This window comes from Periplaneta americana, chromosome 5 (genome assembly GCF_040183065.1).
Source record: "Periplaneta americana isolate PAMFEO1 chromosome 5, P.americana_PAMFEO1_priV1, whole genome shotgun sequence".
NCBI classification, from domain to species: domain Eukaryota; kingdom Metazoa; phylum Arthropoda; class Insecta; order Blattodea; family Blattidae; genus Periplaneta; species Periplaneta americana.
In genome coordinates this window covers 76,557,076-76,578,294 of record NC_091121.1, presented here as the reverse complement: position 1 = coordinate 76,578,294, position 21,219 = coordinate 76,557,076, and positions in this window count along the sequence as shown.

Below are 21,219 nucleotides of genomic sequence, written 5' to 3'. Positions count from 1 at the left end.
GGTTGGATGTGTAGTATTTCCATACTAAACACACTAGAACAGTATGAAATATACAGACACACGAAAACACACCGCAACGAAATTCTCAACACACAACTCAACTTCAAAACCTACACACTCTTTGACTCTACACTATACCACACGAACACACCCTCACAGGAAACAGAACAAGAGGCGCCAAGACCAACAATGACCCTGAAGATGACCCATAAATAGGTCGAAACATGTAAACGAGGTACAGTACGTTGAAGTTTAACACAGGAAAGTCTTATCATATATATTCCGAAGTAAATATCATTGAAAAATTACATACGCACATTATACAATTCCTCATTTTGTTGAGGAGAATTTTCTTGTAGTATAATATGACGACAAACGTTAACTAACTTTAAATCCATAATTCTTATTTACATTTTATGCTGTCTGATAATGTTATATTTTATGTAGTACTTACTCCGATGATCGCAAATTGCGACACATATTTACATCGTGAAGTACCGGTACGCAATTTACGGCCCATTGTTGCTATATTATTATTATTAACAGTTGTCTACATGCATTAGTGCGTTATAAACAAACTTCTACCATCCTATTTAAAGACCTAGGGCTGATACTGACACAGATAGGGATTAGAGACTTAGATGCATCGCTAACTTTTCCCTATTCTCATCAGTAGTATGGTTAAAAATGTTTAAAATCACTTCATTTCATTTCTATATGTGTCCTATTTTCTAAAACATGTTTGCAGGCATTAAACTCATACTATAAGACAGGGGTTCCCAACCGGTGTGTCGCGCAGCCCCATGGAGTGTGTCGCGAAATTTTGGAACTGAAAAATAAATTTTATGCCATCCAAAAACTCTCTTTACAACGCATTTTTTTTTATTTACAACGAAGTTTTTGATATGGTACATTTTATTTTGGGACAGACTTTACCAATGAAACGTGAACACCTGCAACAATGCTTAGTAATTCGTTTAGTCTTCCAACTTGGTAATAAACAGGCCCTAGAGTTTAGAATCATCAGAACATATTGGTCAGTTTCAGTATGAGCGGATGGTAGTGCGACTATTTTATAGAAATGTTCTTTATTTATATTTTATCATGGGCAGCGTTTGGTTCTGCTCGTGCGACTCTGAGGCTTTACCAGCAACAGTTTCCAAACCGAAAGGTTCCTCACCACAGTGCATTTCCAGCATTCATCGCAGACTACGCGAACAGGACTCATTCGGTACACGAACAGAAGGTCAAGGACGGCGGCGTTCTACACGAACTCCTGAGACCGAGAAAGCTGTACTGCGGTTTGTCGAGAACAGCCCTTCGGTGAGTACGAGAGTAATCGCTCATTTATTTATTTATTTATTTATTTAACCTGTTGGACATAAGGCCATCAAGCCTTCTCTTCCCCTCTACCAGGGGATTACAACTACAATATTAAGAATACAATTACAATTATAATTACAATTAATATTAAATTTACAAATACAATAAAAGTCAAAGTACTAAAAGATTAACTAATTAATAAAAGCTAGACAGTTTATTGTAAAAGTTAAGAAGAGAGAAGATTTCTTTTATTGATTGAGTAAAAATTGAATCTACTCTACGCAGTAAGAAAATGCTTAATCTTGTTTTTAAACGCTACTAAATCTGCAGGAACAGCTGCTGCATCCTAATCATCTTGCTAAGGTCCATGCTACTAAACCAGGTGACTATCCATTGCGACAGGAATTTTGTATTTGGTATTTGAACCAAACTGTAGTCCAACCACAGTATGCAACCCATATGTTATTCACAGATGAAGCTGCTTCACAAATGAGTGTTTAAATCCCATAATTAACATATTTGGGCTTTCGAAAACCCACATGCCACGTTTGTGTGATCCTATCAAATGAGATTTGGTGTCAATGTGTGGAAAGGGATTGTGAATGACTTCCTTGTGGGGACATACCTTTTGCCGCCACAGCTCACCACCAATAATTACTTGGTATTTTTGCAAGAAGTTCTTTTAATGTGTAAGGTCCAAACTTTGAAGATTTTGTAAATAGTGATGATGATTATGATGATGATGATGAAGACGATGACGACGACATTATGTACATGTAAATGTGATCTTAATCAAGATGAAATCATATTTGATTAGTTTTCATATGAGGGGCTCACAACCAGAGTGGACCAAGTCCACCAGTTTGTGGATTAATACAATCTCGGATGAAGAAAACTTAGATTTATTCATTGCTATAACAAAGTCCATAACTCATTTGTTACTCCATAGAGGGCAGCATTTCCTATGAAAGGTGAAGGTTGCTAAGCGTGAGCCAGGAACTTCAAGACTCAATATCTCAGAACTATCCCAGATGGACTTCGTCCACTCTCGTTTTGAATCCCTCATATAACCAAAAAAATTAAGTTCTACCAGAGTGATATTTCAGAGAAATATATAAAAGAAAACTCGTAACTTCACTACATACGATCGAAACCTGACACAATGAATACAAACAATAATGTTCTTTACGCAAAAGATAGTAAGAAACTGACTTTCAGAAGAGTACCATAGGATGATACATTATGTATGACAGTACAATTCGAAGATTAGGAGGAGAAATGTTTGTCACGTGAAAAGTAACAGGGGTGGTGTACAACCCCGCGGAACAATTTAATCCACTTACAACCGAAAATAACGGAACTTTCGCCAGGTTAATGAATATTCTGAATCTTTGGACAATTAAGTGAGATTACACAGAGAGGTATGCGCCAGTGAACAGAAATACCAATGTAACACATAGACAAATTTCTCGCTAGGGTTACGGTATCATCGGAGGGTTCTGATGATGATATTTATGACAATTACTATTATTATTATTATTATTATTATTATTATTATTATTATATTACTATTATATTATTATTATTACTACTACTATTACTGTGTGGCCAGCCTGGAAACCTTCATCATTTTATAATTATTTTATAGATTATCCTTTTTCTCTCTTTTTTCCGTTGCTATGGATATTCATTCAAACTTTCAATAAAGCCATTTTAATATTAAGTTAAATTTGTAATAAACTCTTAGAGCAATTCATTAATTAATTCTATACGCACTATACATCTAGTGGTACATTGTGGCTAGCCTGGATAGTCACGTCATTATATATATATATATATATATATATATATATATATATATATATTGTTTTGCTATCCTTTTTCTCTCTTGTTTTCCGCTGCTATGAACATTAATTCATTCCTCCAATAAAGCGATTTTAGTATTGAATTAAAATTAAACTCTTATTATTTAATTGTATGCGCACTATACATCATCATCATCATCATCATTATCGAAGTGATATGCATCAAAATCATTATCACTAGCTTATATTTTAAACTTGTTTCAACTAAACATAATTCTCAGATGAAAGCTGTCTTCGTATGTAAATAATTACGTGCAAATGACGCAAGACTTCATCAGCTGAAGTCAAGGTACAATGAAAATGTAGAATCGAAAGGTAGAAAAGAAAAAAGATCACACCCAGATATCGCCCGTAAGACTTCAAGAAGTTGACAGGAGACAAAGGTCATTAATATAAAAAGAAAAAGCCTTTAAGAAAAATGGAGACATTACTAATTCCATGTGACATTTCTGTGTAAAAGTGAAGTTCAAACAAAAGGCATTTTAAATTATGGCAAGTGGTTTAGGTGTCACGCAGATGTCGGTGTGAAATCACATAATAATACCACAGTCTAATATATACAGTCACGAAGCTCAATACATAGTAAATATGCATCCATAGATAGTTCCTCACCACTAGGATTGCTATTATCGCCTCATTTCAGACAATGCGAAATAGTACCGGTACAGTTTATTGTTCCTAGCACCCTCACAACTCAAGCTTTGTGACTATATAGTAGAATGTGATAATACGTTACTTCAGAGTACTGTAAATATAATATTGTATTGAGTGACAAAATATAGCGCATGTTTTCGTTCAAAATTGAAATATTCATAGAAAACTGTATTTTATGTAAGCTATTATCAAAATATTTTATTTTGAGGCTTTCTGCGAAAAATTTGAACTACTGTAGATACTGAAACAAATAGATACGTGGAAAGTACAAAAATATAGTACTGCTTGCGAAAAAACTAAGTAATGTACGGCGGTCTGCATATCTATTTCTCGTGTGTACTAACCCATTCGTGCTTTAATAGAGAACACTGATCTCAAGTCTGGATGTAAATTATTAAATCAAGTCCTAATTTGAGGAATAGACAAATTATATGTGACTTTTCTGAAGGGAAAGGAGTCTAGTAAGTTAAAATAATAGGTAAATTTTACAGACATGACTCAGATAAGTACCTAACGGTCACCAGATTTAACTATCTCCTCTTTCCCTTCGGCAATATTTCTCCTGTTACCGGCACTGGAATATGACCATAATCATTGTACAGAGAAGTTGCAGGTCTAGCTGGTTTTATTCATCCGATATTCCTAAAACAATATACATCCTTATTTTAGAAAGCGGAGTGCATAATTGAGCATTCTTCACTACATCTACATTTGCAACATTTTCTCATTAATCTTCTCAAACATAATTCCACACAGGCTATATTCATGTCGGTGCTCATAAAACTATCAAAATAAATATAATGAAAGGAGTGATGAAAAGAGATCCAGTTTGTCTTTTCAATTTAAGGAGGCCTATAAATCATATATTGAATGAATACTGTGATTATGATAAATTTAGGTGTGAACAGCGCACAGCAGATTTCTGTTGCTCTTTGTACTGGCGATAACAATTCATAATAAGGATAAAGGAAATTTTAGACAATGGCTGGAAAATGAAGTGTACAGAGGAAATATGATACAAAGTCGGAATTATACTGCTCCGTCGATTTAGTAGAATGCGATTGAGTCTATAGAAAACAGCAAAACAGTACAACGTGGTCTGTTGTGACGAAAATCTAAGCCCCCGCATACCGGTAAGAAATCATGTTACAAACACTCTCACGTCTGAGTAATTCTAATAAAGTAAATATTATTTAACGCCTTGAAGATGGCGCACATTAAAATGATATTGATGGAGAGTTTAAGGTAATATTTATTTATTTGTTTATGTTCAATTGTTTCTTTAATATTCCTTTATATGTTTATTTTTTGTTTGCTTATTTTTAGTTTTCTATTTGATTATTTATTTATTGTTGTATTTTGTGCGAGATCGTGCGTATTTGCTTGTTTTCCGCACAGAACCAATACGCGGTAAGTGTGAAATACCACATTCAGTATTCCCAACGTAACACACATAACAATTTCCCTCTTCTTACCGCTTAAGCGCGGCATTCATTTTACTGCTTTAGACTTTTAACATATTATTTTTAGAGACGTTTAACATAGTAATAATTATAAATTGGAAACTTACCACTGCAATTTCACCTAAATTGCAAAGTTAATTGTTGTTTTTAAATATTTGCAAAAATTAAGTGAAGTCTACTACTCCATGAAACTTATTGCATTCCTGATACAAGTAACATTAAGGAAGCCGTGAAAAAATCAACAAGATTCCAGATGCGGATGTTATTACTGCAATATGTTATATAAATAATATTGTTAAAATATTAAAATGAAAAATAAATCATTACATAACCTTACCGTTTGTTTTAAGTTCGCATTTACAGACTGGGGGGGGGGGGGGAAGACAGGAAGACAAACGTATATCACGGCCTGCTGGAGTATAGTAAACACAGAAAATATTTTATAGCAACAATGTGGAAGAAAGATATTTTGGTTTTCCGAAGTTGCCGTCATTAAACAGAAACCAACATGGAGATTTCATTGCAACTAATTAGAAATTCGTCTTTCAGGTATGTAATAAACGATCTTCGCACAAAATAATGTACGATACACGAGCATTATGTTTGTTTTCATGTTCTCGGAAATTAAAAAAGCTCAACTACGTTTCGCTTTTTCAATCTTTTCCTCGACCATGAAAACGTCAACATACCGCTCTTGTTACGTATATTACTATTATAGATAGATAATATATTCTAAGAAATAAAAATAATTAATATTAACATGTATCCATTCACGTTTTATAATGAATTAATAACTCTTAAATGCCTACTCAGTTTCATCGATTTTTTACTGTCGATAACATTCCTTGACTTTCATTCTCTTCCTAAATACGAAGCTGCGGATTGCAGGAGACTTGCTCCGTGTGTTATATCTAATTAGGTAAACACTGACTCTCCTATATCGACGGAGCAGTGTATCACAATAATTATAAACCCGCCCAAATTTGATCCTCTATCTTCAGCGTGTGAAACTTACTATCTGTTTAATTAGTACTAAACAGGAAGTGTAAATGTGAATGTATTGTATATGGGATATATTTTCTTCCTTCATAATGCTTTACTTCATTCTTTCATACAGGCTTACAACTTAAAACGGTGCAGGGGAGTATATTTTCCGACCAACATTAGACAGGCACACGTTGTGGGACTTCCTGGTCGTGTGGTACAGGACCACCGCTGAGATAACACATGTAAGAACACGATAAGGGACAAATGCCCTGTCTCATGGGCAGAAGATGAATCTCTTCCATTACCCACACCCGGAATCAAACCACGGACTCCTTAAATGGGAAGCTCATAATTAGGAATGGAAGTTCGGACACCGAACCTATGAAGTTAACTACGTCGCCTATTATACAAGTCGTGTTGTTTATACCACCTCATGGCAGTACAGGAACTTTTACATAGCACTGAGGTGCTTGAATCGAAACATTTCTCGTTGTAATCAGATGGCTAAAACAAGCAGGGCATAGCACACATTTACGAAAGCGACTTACTTCGTTCTCTTCTTTGTAGGAAATGGTGACACATTTTAAATAAAAATGAATTGTGTACTTTTAAGTGTAACTATGTACTTTCTTAAATTGCCATATATAAGCCTGTTCGGATTGTCACTCGAGTAAGAAAATGTTTCGGAATAAGTATTATATATCTTTCTCGTGTTAAATTTTACCGTACCTGGTTAACATGTTTCGGCCTGTTATTGGCCTTCTTCAGAACTGGTTGTTGCTGGTATTGGCGCGTTTTGTTTTGTTTCCTGTGGGGGTGTGTTTGTGTAGTGTAATGTGGAATCAAAGTGTGTGTGTGTGTTCTGAAATTGAGTTGTGTATTGAGAATTTCATTTGGGTGTGTTTTTTTTGTGTATGTATATTTAGTAATGTTCTAGTGTGTTTAGTTTCTGGCTTTTTGGTTTGATGTGTAGAATTTTCATGTCTGTATTGATGTCTCTGTAGGTGTGGTTAGCATTAATTTATGATGTGTTCTGAATATGTGGAAGTGTTTTGTAATTTTGTTATGGCTGTGATGTGTTCTTTGCAACGTGTTCGAAATGATCTGCCTGTCTGTCCTATGTAGGAGTTGTTGCAGGTGTTACATTTGAGTTTGTATACGCCTGTGTGGTTGTATTTGTTTGTTTGTATTGTCTGTGTGTTGAGACGTTTTTGTAGAGTATTATTTGTTTTGTATGCGATGTTGTAATTTACACATCACACTAACATACGAAAACAAAAACACATACAAGACTGCAATCTCATTCAAGAAATTAATTCGAATGAAGAGAGCTCCTTCACGCGACATCTTTCATTTTGCATACGAACTGAAGGTACATCAGTAAAGTAAACAGCTAACGTCATCCTATATCCTATGTTCTTTAAACCTGTAGCCGCCTCTAGACAATGTCCAGATTTCGTTCCCCATTCATAACTAACCACAGCATTAAGGCAACAGTTTATGTAATTTATATAGAACAATTTTATTCGCCGCAGTGTAATATTAGAATCGGGCAACACACATGTTTAATTTAGACAACTGCATAATAAAAATCTATACGCTACTGATATCAGGTGTAAGGTCCGAGATTCGAACGTGTGTCTCCCACAACGAAAGCAGATTATTAATGGTCGAGGAGAGAGGGGGCAACTCGGTCCATGTTGAGCTGACAAGAGAAGTCTAGTTGAATTAATGATCTTGGTTCTGCATGTAGGCGCGTGGCCTAAACACAGGTGCTGCACTTGAAAGGTGAGGAGAACAATAGTGACGAAAGAGGTGACGGCAGAGAGGAGGACGGAAATAGGGTAATATCGCGTGGGTATTCTATGTGATTTCAAGTTGCATATTTTTGTGTAGGTAATTTTTCCACAGCAGTGAATCTTATTTTACAAGCGCTACACGATCGAACATGTGGAGCGTGAAGAATTTGTTTTGCAGGGATCCTTGTAGCGCCAAAACAAAGCCCACTCAAACAGGCCAGTACAGAGCCAATTGATGTTTTTATGAGGCTGTGATCTCATGACCAAATAATCAAAGGTAAAAATGTTTTGTCACAACTTATTTGCAAAACAGGGAGGCTTAATTTTTAATAAATATAATAACACGCTTCGTCGAAACCTATGTGAACAGACTAGCGTAGCTTTTATTCTATTGTCCTGTGCTATCTTAAATGAAGGCACGAAGCCGTGCTTAAACCTGCTGAGAGAATTCCGACATGTATCCAATTAAAAACTTCATGTCTAGAAAGCTACATATGGAAGTGGGCAAAGATTGTACGTAGCAATATGGTAAGCTAGTAATGGTCTCATAAACAAATTTATGGTAAATTGGCAATCATTTCTGAAGGAAACAATTAAAGTCTAAACTAGTTAATAAAATATTGGTCTTGTAAACTAAAAATAAGGAATATATTTTGAAATTTCTGAGAATAGGCAATTATATCGTTAAATTGTGATATATCGATAAATTAATGCTACTAGCAGCAGCAGTAAATTATAAATTATATTTTATTTAACGACACTCCCAACTGCCGAGGTTATATCAGCGTCGCCGGTGTGTCGGACTTTTATCCCACAGGAGTTCTTTTACATGCCAGTAAATCTATTGATATGAGCCTCGCATTTAAGCACATTTAAATGCCATCGACCCGGGACAGCAGTGATAATGGTGGTAGCAGTAGCAGTAGCAGTAGCAGTAGTATTAGTAGCAGTAGTAGCAGCAGCAGTATTAGTAGTAGTAGTAGTAGTAGTAGTAGTAGTAGTAGTAGTAGTAGTAGTAGTAGTAGTATCGCGCTTCGTAGAATAAAGATCTGAAATCTCGTGTCTTTGACTAGCGTTATGTAATGAGCTCTAGCTAGAATCTCAGTGTGTGGGACCGGTGTTCATCCGACATCGTAATGATAAATTCGGTAGGCTATCGCGTTTCAGATATAACAGCTGGGGAGGGAATCATCATACTAACCATTCGTTACCGTCGTACTGGTTGGATGATTGCTCATCCCTGCTGAGGCATGTGGAAGCAAGCCCAGTAGTCAGAATTCAGGCTTTTGATTGTAGTAGTAGTAGTAGTAGTAGTAGTAGTAGTAGTAGTAGTAGTAGTAGTAGTAGTAGTAGTAGTAGTAGTAGTAGTAGTAGTAGTAGTAGTAGTAATAGCAATAGCTTTATTATTATTATTATTATTATTATTATTATTATTATTATTATTATTATTATTATTATTAGACGCTCTCTGCTGTAGAAATTACCAAGTGTCTAAATTCAACACAGGCCGCTACGAGAATAATTCGATAGTGTACGAGTAACGAGGTTGTCATGTTTTAACAAAATAGAGATATTTCATTCTCCTACACCTATATTATTCCACTATAAATAATTTTTTGAAGTGAAAATGATATAAGCCATCAGTTTTATTAGGGGGGGAAGGATTAAGTCGGTACCTAGTTTTTATGGGTTTTCTCTTTAAAATATATCCAATCTCAAATTACTTGTCAATTACATGTTGTGTGTAAGTTATACTATCATTTAATGTGTTTTATTTTTTATTTTTTAATATTCTATGTTTTGCAGTAAGGATTCGAAATTTGACTTACATTTATCTCAAAACTCATTTTTATGACTTAACCCTCTTTACCCAAACACCATCGAATTGGCTCTTTTACGTAGGTCTATAAACAAGGGACCCAGACCTTTATTCTCTGCCAGAGAAAGTCATGAACAGTACTTTATCGCTCTTTAAGAATTCATCGTCCTAACCCGGTTTGAACACGCAACTGTGGGTCCAACAGCTAGCTTTATTACCAATAAACCAACGAGAAGAAGCTGTAGAATGTTTTTTGTCCGTTTAATTACCGAAGCTCTATATACTACTGGGTTATTTAGAGTCGATGAAGTTGGTGCTAGCGATATGGTATTTGGCGAGATGAGGCATGTGATTGTCTGATATTCGTCTTGTTTTGATAAATATCGCAAAAGCCTAACAAGGTAATTATCCCAGGTGGCGAACCACTTTCAAATATAGATCCGGAATCTGGAGCTTTCATACGGGCGAGTTATCCGTCAACTATCTATCATTCGGGTGAGTATTCATCAAGAAGTTAGTCATTTGGGTTAGTACAACGAAGAATTTCAGAGCCTTAAATATTTGGAGAATAATAACTTTCCCTCTGCTTCAAGTTCTGTTAGCGTATGAAATACGGTGTGAATGTTTGGGTGCGAATGATAAAAATGCCTATTGTAAGAACTATGAAAATCCTTAGACCATTAGTTGTTCTTGTTTCTTCGGAACAGAGTTTAAGTGGGAACCCTGCATCTTCAGAAATCGCACTCCCAATAAAATATAGTCGTCTGTCGAAAATCACGTATCACGGTATTTTCGTGAATTGTTTTTAACAACGTTCTACTATTATTATGATGTACCGAATTACATATGATATTTCCGTGCACGAATTCTGCGTTATCACATGATGAAGGATGAATAGAAGAGAGAAAAATTCTCTCCGGCACCGGGACTCGAACCCGGGTTTTCTGCTCTACGTGCAGACGCTTTACCCACTATGCCACACCGGATTTCAGTTCTGATGCCGAGTCGAATCCCCTCAGTTTAAGTTCTACACCTCAGTTTTCCCTTCGGTGGCCTACTCTCATGTATTGTGTCACAGAATATGTGACAGTGGCACAATGTCCAACGCACTATGTACAGAGATGCACTCATTACGAGTGACTAAGTGGCCGAGATCCAACGGGACGAGCGCCGTCTTGAATCACTAAGTGATTACTTACGCATATCATATTATTGTGATGTACCGAAGTACATATGACATTTCAGTGCAGGAATTCTGCGTTATCATATGATGAATTTATTTATTTTAGTAGGTTATTTTACGACGCTTTATCAACATCTTAGGTTATTTAGCCTCTGAATGAGATGGTGATGTCGGTGAAATGAGTCCGGGGACCAGCACCGAAAGTTATCCAGCATTTGCTCATATTGAGTCAAGGGAAAACCCCGGAAAACACCTCAACCAGATAACTTGCCCCAACCGGAGATCGAACCCGGGCCACCTGGTTTCGCGGCCAGACGCGCTAACCGTTACTCCGTAGGTATGTAGACCATATTACAGTGAAGAATGGATAGAACAGAAGTAGCGACCAAAGGGAAAACTGAGAGGTGGAACTTAAACTGAGGGGATTCGATCCGGCATCGGAACTGAAATCTGGTGTGGCTTAGTGAATAAAGCGTCAGCATGTGTAACTGAAAACCCGGGTTTGAGTTCCGGTGCCTGACAGAATTCTTCTCTGTTTTATCCATTCTTCATCATAATATGAAAACTTTTTACTATCTGGAGGTACGAAATTCTAATAATAAAATAGTAAATTATCAAAGATTTTGGTACCTACTTATTAAAACATTTTTAAAACAGTATTTTACTAGGAATTAGCACATCTATACAAGTAATTTTTGAGTTGCGACACTATTTTACTGGGATTACGAATCTGTAGTCATCTATCATGTAATCAGCGAAGTCTTAAATTTAGAGCAATTTCCATCAATTCTATAAAACCTTATTCTACTTCTCAAGGTGGTAAGTATGGCAGTCCGAAGGTGTATTTAAACCATTTTCCAACTTCTGAATTTTCTTCGCCGTAATTTCAATAAGAACATTATTCGATTGAATTCATCTGAAGTTCTAAACCAACATTGGGACAAATGAAACGTATAACAAAATCGCATTATGTGCGGCTTTCTTTAAATCCACGTGAAAACCTGATATTTTTAATCCTTTCACAGTTCCATCAATTCTAACTAATTCACTAAATCTTCAGTACTTTTTCGTTTAACGGTATTCTCGCGTGTTTGTAAACACTGCCATTAAAACTTAATATCTCATCAATACTACAACACTCCCACTATAATATAACCTATAAATACCTAAAAAAAGTCCGTCTTCATTTAACAAAAGTAAAGTTGCCACCCGTTCCGATTTTACAAAGATCGTCCCTACTTTATATTTGTCCCGCGTCCCGACAAGAGTATGACGGGACACCCTAATGTCCCTAGTGTTCTGTTTGTATTATGAGCATTTTTACAGACTTTTATTATCGAGTTTTCTTAAACCCGTATGTGAAATATTAGACATTAGAATTTTCTCAATAGCAATGACTTTAAAATTAAGTTGTTCATTCTGATAATTCTGCAAATCAAGATTTCAGGTATAACTCCCTGTAAAGTTGATTTGAATAATTTCGAGGGAAAAATTGTTCCGGAGCCGGGTATCGAACCCGGGACCTTTGGTTTAACGTACCAACGCTCTACCACTGAGCTACTCGGGAACTCTAACCGACACCGATCCAATTTTTCCCTCTATATCCACAGACCTCAAAGTGGGCTGACAACCGTCAAGCAACCAACTTCGAGTGCACACTAACTCCGTGTGACTTAAATTGTGGTTTTCTGTTAACGAACAGTGACGTGTATCATGCAAATCAAGATTTCAGGTATAACTCCCTGTAAAGTTGATTTGAATAATTTCGAGGGAAAAATTTTTCTGTTTAACTGCCATACCGTAAGTAAAGATTTTCAGTTAAACAGAACCCCTCCTTTTTGACATAATTAGATAACGTAATCAAAACTGTTTTGTAAAATTGTTTTTATAACGTTAATACAATACAATTTTCTCGTAGTTTCAGACCACAAGACCGCTCCTGGGCGCTGCGTAAATCAAAGCATGATGCTGCATATCTATTCCACCAAATTTCAACGATTCATAATTATGCAATAACTATTTGTAAATGCAGTTTCATGACAGTTATTATGTAAAAGGTCATAAGAAAATAATTGTTTATATCTGAAAGGACTGTATACGCTGCAAAACAACCTTCATTTTAGACTAATTTAATTTAATTTAATATGTTACCATTTTAAATATGTACTTTTGTTAATGTTTTATCTCACATTTTATATTTTAATACAATATGGTTAATGTAACCCATTGCACATCAGTATAACAGTTCAATAGAGGTAACAGTGATCTGAAGATGGTTTACAAAACCGAGAAAGGTTCATCAAATAGGATGAAATAAAAAAAAATATATTATATTATTATAATATAAGATAAGTTTATAACGGACTTAAAGAAAATATTGTTAAATAGTTGAATAGTGTAGCCAATTAATAACTTCACTGCTTAAAATATTGGAATCAATTTAAGCAATGTAAAATTCTGCCAGATTTTCGGCTGTCGGCTGACAATAGCATATTTTCCGGCTTTAAAAAATAAAATTTAAGTCTGCCAGGATCAGTCTGAAAGCTACTGCGTTGACTATACTGAATGTATTGTTAAAGTTGGTCGCTCACAGTTCGCGAGCGAAGTTGTTCCCAGTTTTGACACTAGGCAGCATAAGAACAGTAGCGCAGCGCACGTAGTGAGAAAAGCACATGAACTCTCTCAGCTGGTGAGCAGTTTAACCGTCGAACTGTGACCACTGATCACTGTTTAAAGATCTGTTTAATCACAGGTGTGATCGTGATTTTTTTATCACCGTGATAAACTCACAAGTTAATGATTTTCTGCTCACCACTACTCTTGTCCCTATTTCACTTTCTTCTGACAGTTCCTCTCCTATCCTGACTTTGACAATCAAAGCATGTGATAGTTAAATGAGAATGGCAAGTTCATTTCTTCATAAAGTAGCTTTGTCCATCAGCTTCCTGCGATCGAACATTTATGAAAGAGATTAAGACAGTTGAACTGTGAACTGTACAGCCCTGACGTAGCACGGAACCCATATCCATGACGGGGCAGTTATTTATAAAATGCGAAATGCTTTACTGCAGTCTGGTACAAATCCTTCTACCAGTCACTTGACCTCATTGTTGTGCTGATAGATGTTTGCATCTAAATTAAATCAACAAGCATTTCCAAGGTCTCCTTCCTCTTACCCTGCTTCCTGGTGCATATGAAGCTTTCAAGAATTAGCTTAGAATAAAACACACACAGCAGAATGAAACACACACAGCAGAATGAAACGGAAGATGAAGGAATCTTCCAAACCAAATTAATTTCAGAACATTAAAAACAATTTTATTATAATATGATTGTTTTGTTTTTCGCCTCCTGTCACATAAAATATTCTGGAAAACAATCAATCAGAAATTATAATCATATATAAACAAAGACTTCTAGCTTTTCCTGTTCTGCCAACTAACTAAGATAGAAACATAATTCGGATTAATTACAGGTTTACTGCCAAATTTTGAATATTACAGTTTATGTACAAGTTTTACTAGCGTAACATAAGTATTCTTGAAATCATTCTTTGTTCTTATTATAATTGAAATTTTTAACGAAAATATCGTCTATCTACCAGCATGCACATGACATTTGGAATGGAATTTAAATGAGGGAGGCCACGAATGGCCCAGCACTGCGACCTATTGAGATATATTGCGCTAACCCTCGATATGGAATGAGCTGCATGCCACAGATCCCCTACGCGCACCGCCATAACCACATGACTACCTAACGACCGGTCCCTACAGCCGACAGAATCCATATACCATTCCTGCTTCGGCAAATTCCCCCAAGGCCCCCCTGTCGGTCCGAGGCGAAACTCCTCCACCTCGAGAGTCATTGCAGAAGCCATCCAACATCGATGAACTAGATTCCACGGAGGCCGGTCGAGAGAGTCAGCAGCTTCGGGAGGCCGCAGGTAGAATGATCTGAAAAACCAGAAACGGGATGATGAGGAAAGGATGATGGAAAGGAAGGAAAGGAAGTGGCGAAGATGTTAATGTTATGTTTTATTTAACGACGCTCGCAACTGCAGAGGTTATATCAGAGTCGCCGGATGTGCCCGCAGGAGTTCTTTTACATGCCAATAAATCTACTGACATGAGCCTGTCGCATTTAAGCACACTTAAATGCCATCGACCTGGGCCGAAATCGAACCCGCAAACTTGGGCACAGAAGGCTAGCGCTATACCAATTCGCCAACCAGGTCGACGTGTGGCGAAGATGAATGGGGTTCCAATCGCCTAATAAAGTCACCTGATATTCATCCATAGGAGTGAGGGAGAAACCCCGAAAAATCCTCACCCAGGCAACTCGTCCTCACCGGGAATCGAACCCGGGGCCGTTGGGTTCGGAGTTAGACTCGCTAACCCTTCAGCCACAACGGTGGACTTATATGAGAGAACTGTTTTTCTACGACCTGTTAAAGGGTACTGTTACTACAGTAGTAAGATTAGACAAAAATTAATTAACCCATTAAAAATTAAAATGAATGTTTAAATAGATACTTCTTTATATTGACAATATGGTAGTATGAATATGGTTTTAGATTAGGAGACAAAGTGACGTTTGAGACAGTGGAAAACCACTGTTCCTTTTTGTAAGTTTTAAGGTTAACTGAAATATAACAATTATTGAATAATGTCTGATTCAAGCTTTTGTGATGAAATATAAATAATGGAGGAAGCTGTAAAAGTGAGAAAATGGACAAATTATTCGATGTTGCAGTTTAACATATCGAAATCGATGGTATTCATTCAAATAAGAAATCTGTATCAAAATAACATTCATTTCGATACAGATGAACACTGCATACTAAATCCATTTCAGTATGGTCGTAGAAAAAGTTATCTAAGTAGGCCTAATTTATTTTTAGTTCATAATGAATATTTTACACACTGTTACATAATTTAATTGATTTTTTAAAAGGACGTAAGTCACAATATTTGACATTCTCTTTTTTTATCGTAGTTTCGAAAGTGCATGGATAAACCCATCGTTTTTGTTTAAATGGGCACCAATAACACTGTTCGTTGGCTCGTTAGAATCAAGTTAAAATCACAATTTGTTTTAAATGGACGGTAGTCATTGACATGCACCGTTTTAAAATTATTCAACTGGCTATGGTGGTTGAGTGGGAACAGCTCAATAGCCGAAAACAGAAGAAATATTACAAAAAGACTGCTGTTTCTGAAGAAACAAGGAACAAACAAAGAAAGAGAGAATCTATTTTGCAATCTGTAGCCTATTTCACTTTGAGAGTTAGATACATCAAAGTACCAAGTAATATTAATGGGTTAGTAAGCCACACATTCTTCATGGCACTTCGGCGAGAATCTGTTCCTCCACCAAGAAGCCCAGTCTACCCAGCAGAACAAGTGCCAACAAAACAGGAAAAATAAAGCAGTACATCCCAAGTGAGCATATGGCATTTTATGAAGACATTTTCAACTGGCCTACAGACAACAATACAACGTACAGTGACTGAAAAACTGTATAGCGCAATTGACTGATTTCTCAGAGTAATTCAAGAATATCACTAAAATATCTTTATCTTATTTGACTTCACTTACAACTTACTTACTTACTCACAAATGGCTTTTAAAGAACCCGCAGGTTCATTGCCGCCCTCACATAAGCCCCCCCATAGGTCCCTATCCTGTGCAAGATTAATCCATTCTTTATCATCATAACCCATCTCCCTCAAATCCATTTTAATATTATCCTCCCATCTACGTCTCGGCCTCCCCAAAGGTCTTTTTCCCTCCGGTATCCCAACTACCACTCTATATGCATTTCTGGATTCATCCTGTCCATCTCAAACGTTTGGATTTAATATCTTAGTGTATGGATTCGTAACAAGCTGTTTTTTACAGTGATGGGTTGATAGCCCCTCGCCCAACCCCTAAGCTGGAGGACCACCCCTTATCGGCTGTCCACGACTGTTCATTCAATATATTTGCAGCTACCCTCCGTATCTGGAGGCCGTCTCATCTATCCGCAACCTAAAAACGCGCCATACCGTAGTGATTGGGACCCACAATACATGGGTTTTATTTTACTCCTTATCAAACTGATTTTTTTAAAGGGCGGCTTTTTTCGTATTTTAAGTCTCAATAAAATCTTAAGTATCTGTAAAACGCGTATAATTACTTTCAAAATCAACAAACGTAACCAATACTATCTATCAGCCCACACGAACTGGAATCATATTATATTTATAGATAGTTTTCCTATAAAATAGTATCTTTATTCAATTTACCACAAATTTACTTTTCCTAACTTACGTCCTTTAAAAAACACGATTCACTTAACTAAAAATAGAACACTTTTCAGTCACTCCCCTTCTTAAATCTTTTGCCTTGCCCAAAGTACTCGTACACGAATTGGATGTATACATACTGAGAGAAAAGACATAATTAAACATCAGGTTTTCAAATATGTATTCAGATTTTAGCTGGCTTCTATGGTTTAACAGGGAGCCAATTCAAAATGAAAACTGGTCGAAATGTAAAGTTTTGAGGAAACTGCAGTTTATAGTTGCATGTTGCAGTGAAAATGCACAATTAACACGCATTCTAATTTGAAACTTATTATATATATGCCTAAAATCATTAATTGGATTTTTCACAATAACGTGAAACTTTGAAATATAGGTTTATCAAAATTATAAATTTTGAGTTGTTTCCCTTTTGAACTGGTCCGTCGAAATAAAAAACGAAACAAAATACAAACTCACTGTACCATTATAATTTATCATGACCTATTTCACGATTAAATCACAAAAAAATTCAATAACTACAATTTAAACTAAACACAGCTATCACTTACAAAAAATGATAATACATTCCATTTGATCAACCTCACTTGAAGACGGATTATTTTGAAAAAAAAATAAGAGTAATATAATGAAGTCCTATCGAAAATGAGCTTAGAAAAAAACTTTAACGAGTACATGGAAAACACACGTTTGACAGAAATTCAGATTAAATGATGACCATTGTATCTATAATCAAACATTGAACATTACACGTAGTAGTCCTCGTTGAGGTAATATTTGATTTATGAAATAATGTTTATTCAACTGAGTCAAGTTTACAAATCATAAAATCACATAATTATAACGCGGGAAAAATCCACTTATTTATCCGACTCAATGCTAATTCACTGTGACATTTAGTTTTATAATTAAACAGAAAATTCTAGCTGACATTACAAATGTATGATTGTTTAGTATGTAGGTAAGCTACAAACTGACAATTTTAGAGAAGGAAAATTTATAGATTTGGAACAAAATTCCGTCAATTAGATTTTTTGTCATTTTATTCTCCATTTTTAAAGACTTCATCACCTGTCAAGTACTTTCTATCCCTCATCATAGAACGTCAATATACTCTTTCTCCTATACACTATAATTACCTCGTCTGTGGAATTCTCTACCTGGTGACATCAGAGATAGCCGAACGCTATTGAAATTCGAAATGAAGTTAGGAACGTATTTTTGTCTAATGAAATTTATTATAAATAAATTACTAAATATGTTCATCACAGCCTTAGTCTATTCATTTATAATATTGTAATTCTTGTTTGCATTATTGTTTGCACATACTTGTTTAGTTTAGAATATCATTATAGATCTTAAGCTTTGTTCAATAAATTATATACAGGTTTAAGGAATCCGAGTAGTGACTAGGGTTCAAAAAACCGATGTTTATTTTGTATTTTTAAAAAATTACAAAACTTGCTTTTTAAAACAATATATATTGTGGAAGATATCTCTTGTAATTCATGGATCCTTCTTTTTTAAATGAAGTTTTCCATAAGTTTATATTTTTCAAACTTCAGTGCATTTTTCTCTCAAACTACTGAATCAATTTCCATGAAATTTTTGTAGTGTTTTCTGCAGCCTGTCTTCTATAAGGTAGACCTAGGGTTTAAGAATATCACACATTACAAGTAGGAAAAAATACATATTCATCGAAAAAAATTGCAAAAATGTTAATCGAAGTTCAATTTTTTTTTTCTGTTTCATTAAGGGTGAAATGTTTAACTAAATTTTGCTTTAGAATTTACAATATACATTACTTGATAACTTAAAAAAAATACAAGGCATACGAGTGGAACTTGTAGCAAGTAATGCTGAAGATTGAGGTACATTTCGAAAATTGGGAAAACATGTTATTAGTTAGGGCCTTTCTTTTGCTCTTGGATACGAAACTAATTACTTGTATTTTATACCACTGAATTCAGAATTATTGATTGTATAATAATGGGAATGTTTACTACACTCTGAATACTAAATGCCTAGAAATACTGAACTAAACTTTCGTACTGAAATTCTTTAATCGCTCAGGTATCACTACCCACTCCCCTTAAAATTTTTCATGTTTTGTGTCATGAAACGTTACGAACTAGTTTCGTCGCTGCTGTCCAAAAATATTGTAAGTATATCTACATAGTCTATTTCTGGAAGTGTGGACAAGATGGCCTAATAGTCTTAACTCCGCCAGAATATACTTATTTAATAATAATACTAATACTAATACTAATAATAATAATAATAATAATAATAATAATAATAATAATAATAATAATAGATTTTATTTTCCTGGCTGAGTGAAGGTCTTCAGAACTTCTCTTCCACTCAACCAGGGTCAAAGTACATACAGGAAAATACATTCCAGTATAAAATTATTAACATACAAAACAAAGACTGAATACAATGAATGAATGAATGTGAATTGAATTTACAGGAGAGTGCTACGATCTAGGCCTGCGATCTTATTACAGTATGGCGCTAATCTCAAGTTCGGTGCATTCCCGAACCCACACCGACTGACTACGCCAAGGTTCGCTGCGTATGCAAGGTTTTGAACCGGCAACCCCGCAGGTCCCCAGGTCAACCCTCTCCGTGCTTCGTCAGCCGGCGTTCAGGAAATGCTATGGAATGATGACGGAATGGAGAAATGTTGATGAAATTATGAAGCTGCCAAATATGGGGAAATGGGAGATCCCCGAAAAAATCCCAACTGCAACCTTGTCCGCCACAAGTGTCACTACGAATTTTTAAATGAATAATCCTGCTTGAGAGGCTGAAGTCTGGCCATTCAGCCTTGCCACTGCAAACTGTGCATTTAATTCCATACCAAGAACAAAGATGTTTCGTACTATCTAAGGGATGTCACTTTTTATAATTGAAGACAAAACAACAATGGCGAAGCTCTTAAGTGTCTTTTGAGGCTTAGGTTACCCGAAAAATTTGAGTTATTTCCAGTAACATTAGACCTATAAGTATGTAATAATTATTGTGCTCCGATCCTGCCATATAATTAGTTCACTTTTTGCAGTCATTCCAATCTGGAGAGAGAAGTGCGAGAAGCGAAGCTTAAGGCAACACGCCTCTAAAGACATGGCTACGATCATGACTCTGAAGGTTGAGGGAGGGACTAGGGAGGGGGTATCGATTCCCTACATCTCCGTACTGAACGAGGCTAGCCTTTCGTCACAATATTGCGTTGCGCTGTATTTGTGTTCTCTGAAAGCGCTGCGTTGTTGAGTTTAGTTTAATCAAAAGTGTATTTGTGTGTTACATATTAATTTAGAGTAAAATTACGCATACTGAGAGAACATTGAGGTCATTATTTACAGAATTAAAAGAGAAACCGTTTACAAGTTGGGAGTATAAACAAAATGTGCTTATGAAGATAGGAGATCGATACCATATATACATATTAAAATAGCGGCTGGAGGAAGATAAAATAAAAATTTTCAGCTTTCATGGTGTAAGAAATATTCTTGGCTAACAGGGTGCTCTGAGACAAACAAGTTAAATTGTTTTACCTGTATTCTGTTTGGGGGTGAAAATGAGTGGTCGTCATCTTCTTGTGGGGTCTGTCACAGAAATTTTGATAGAAAAGCCGAGAAACATCTCTTGCATAAAAAGATACAAGTTAAGCATATTTCTTCAGCCTACCCAGTATTTACATCTTTGCTTTACGTTTGCAAAACGGTAGCACGAATGAGTGAGGTACAACAATTATGTAGACTATCATTCTCTGTATTTTTTGTGGATAACATTAATGAAATTTATATAAATTAG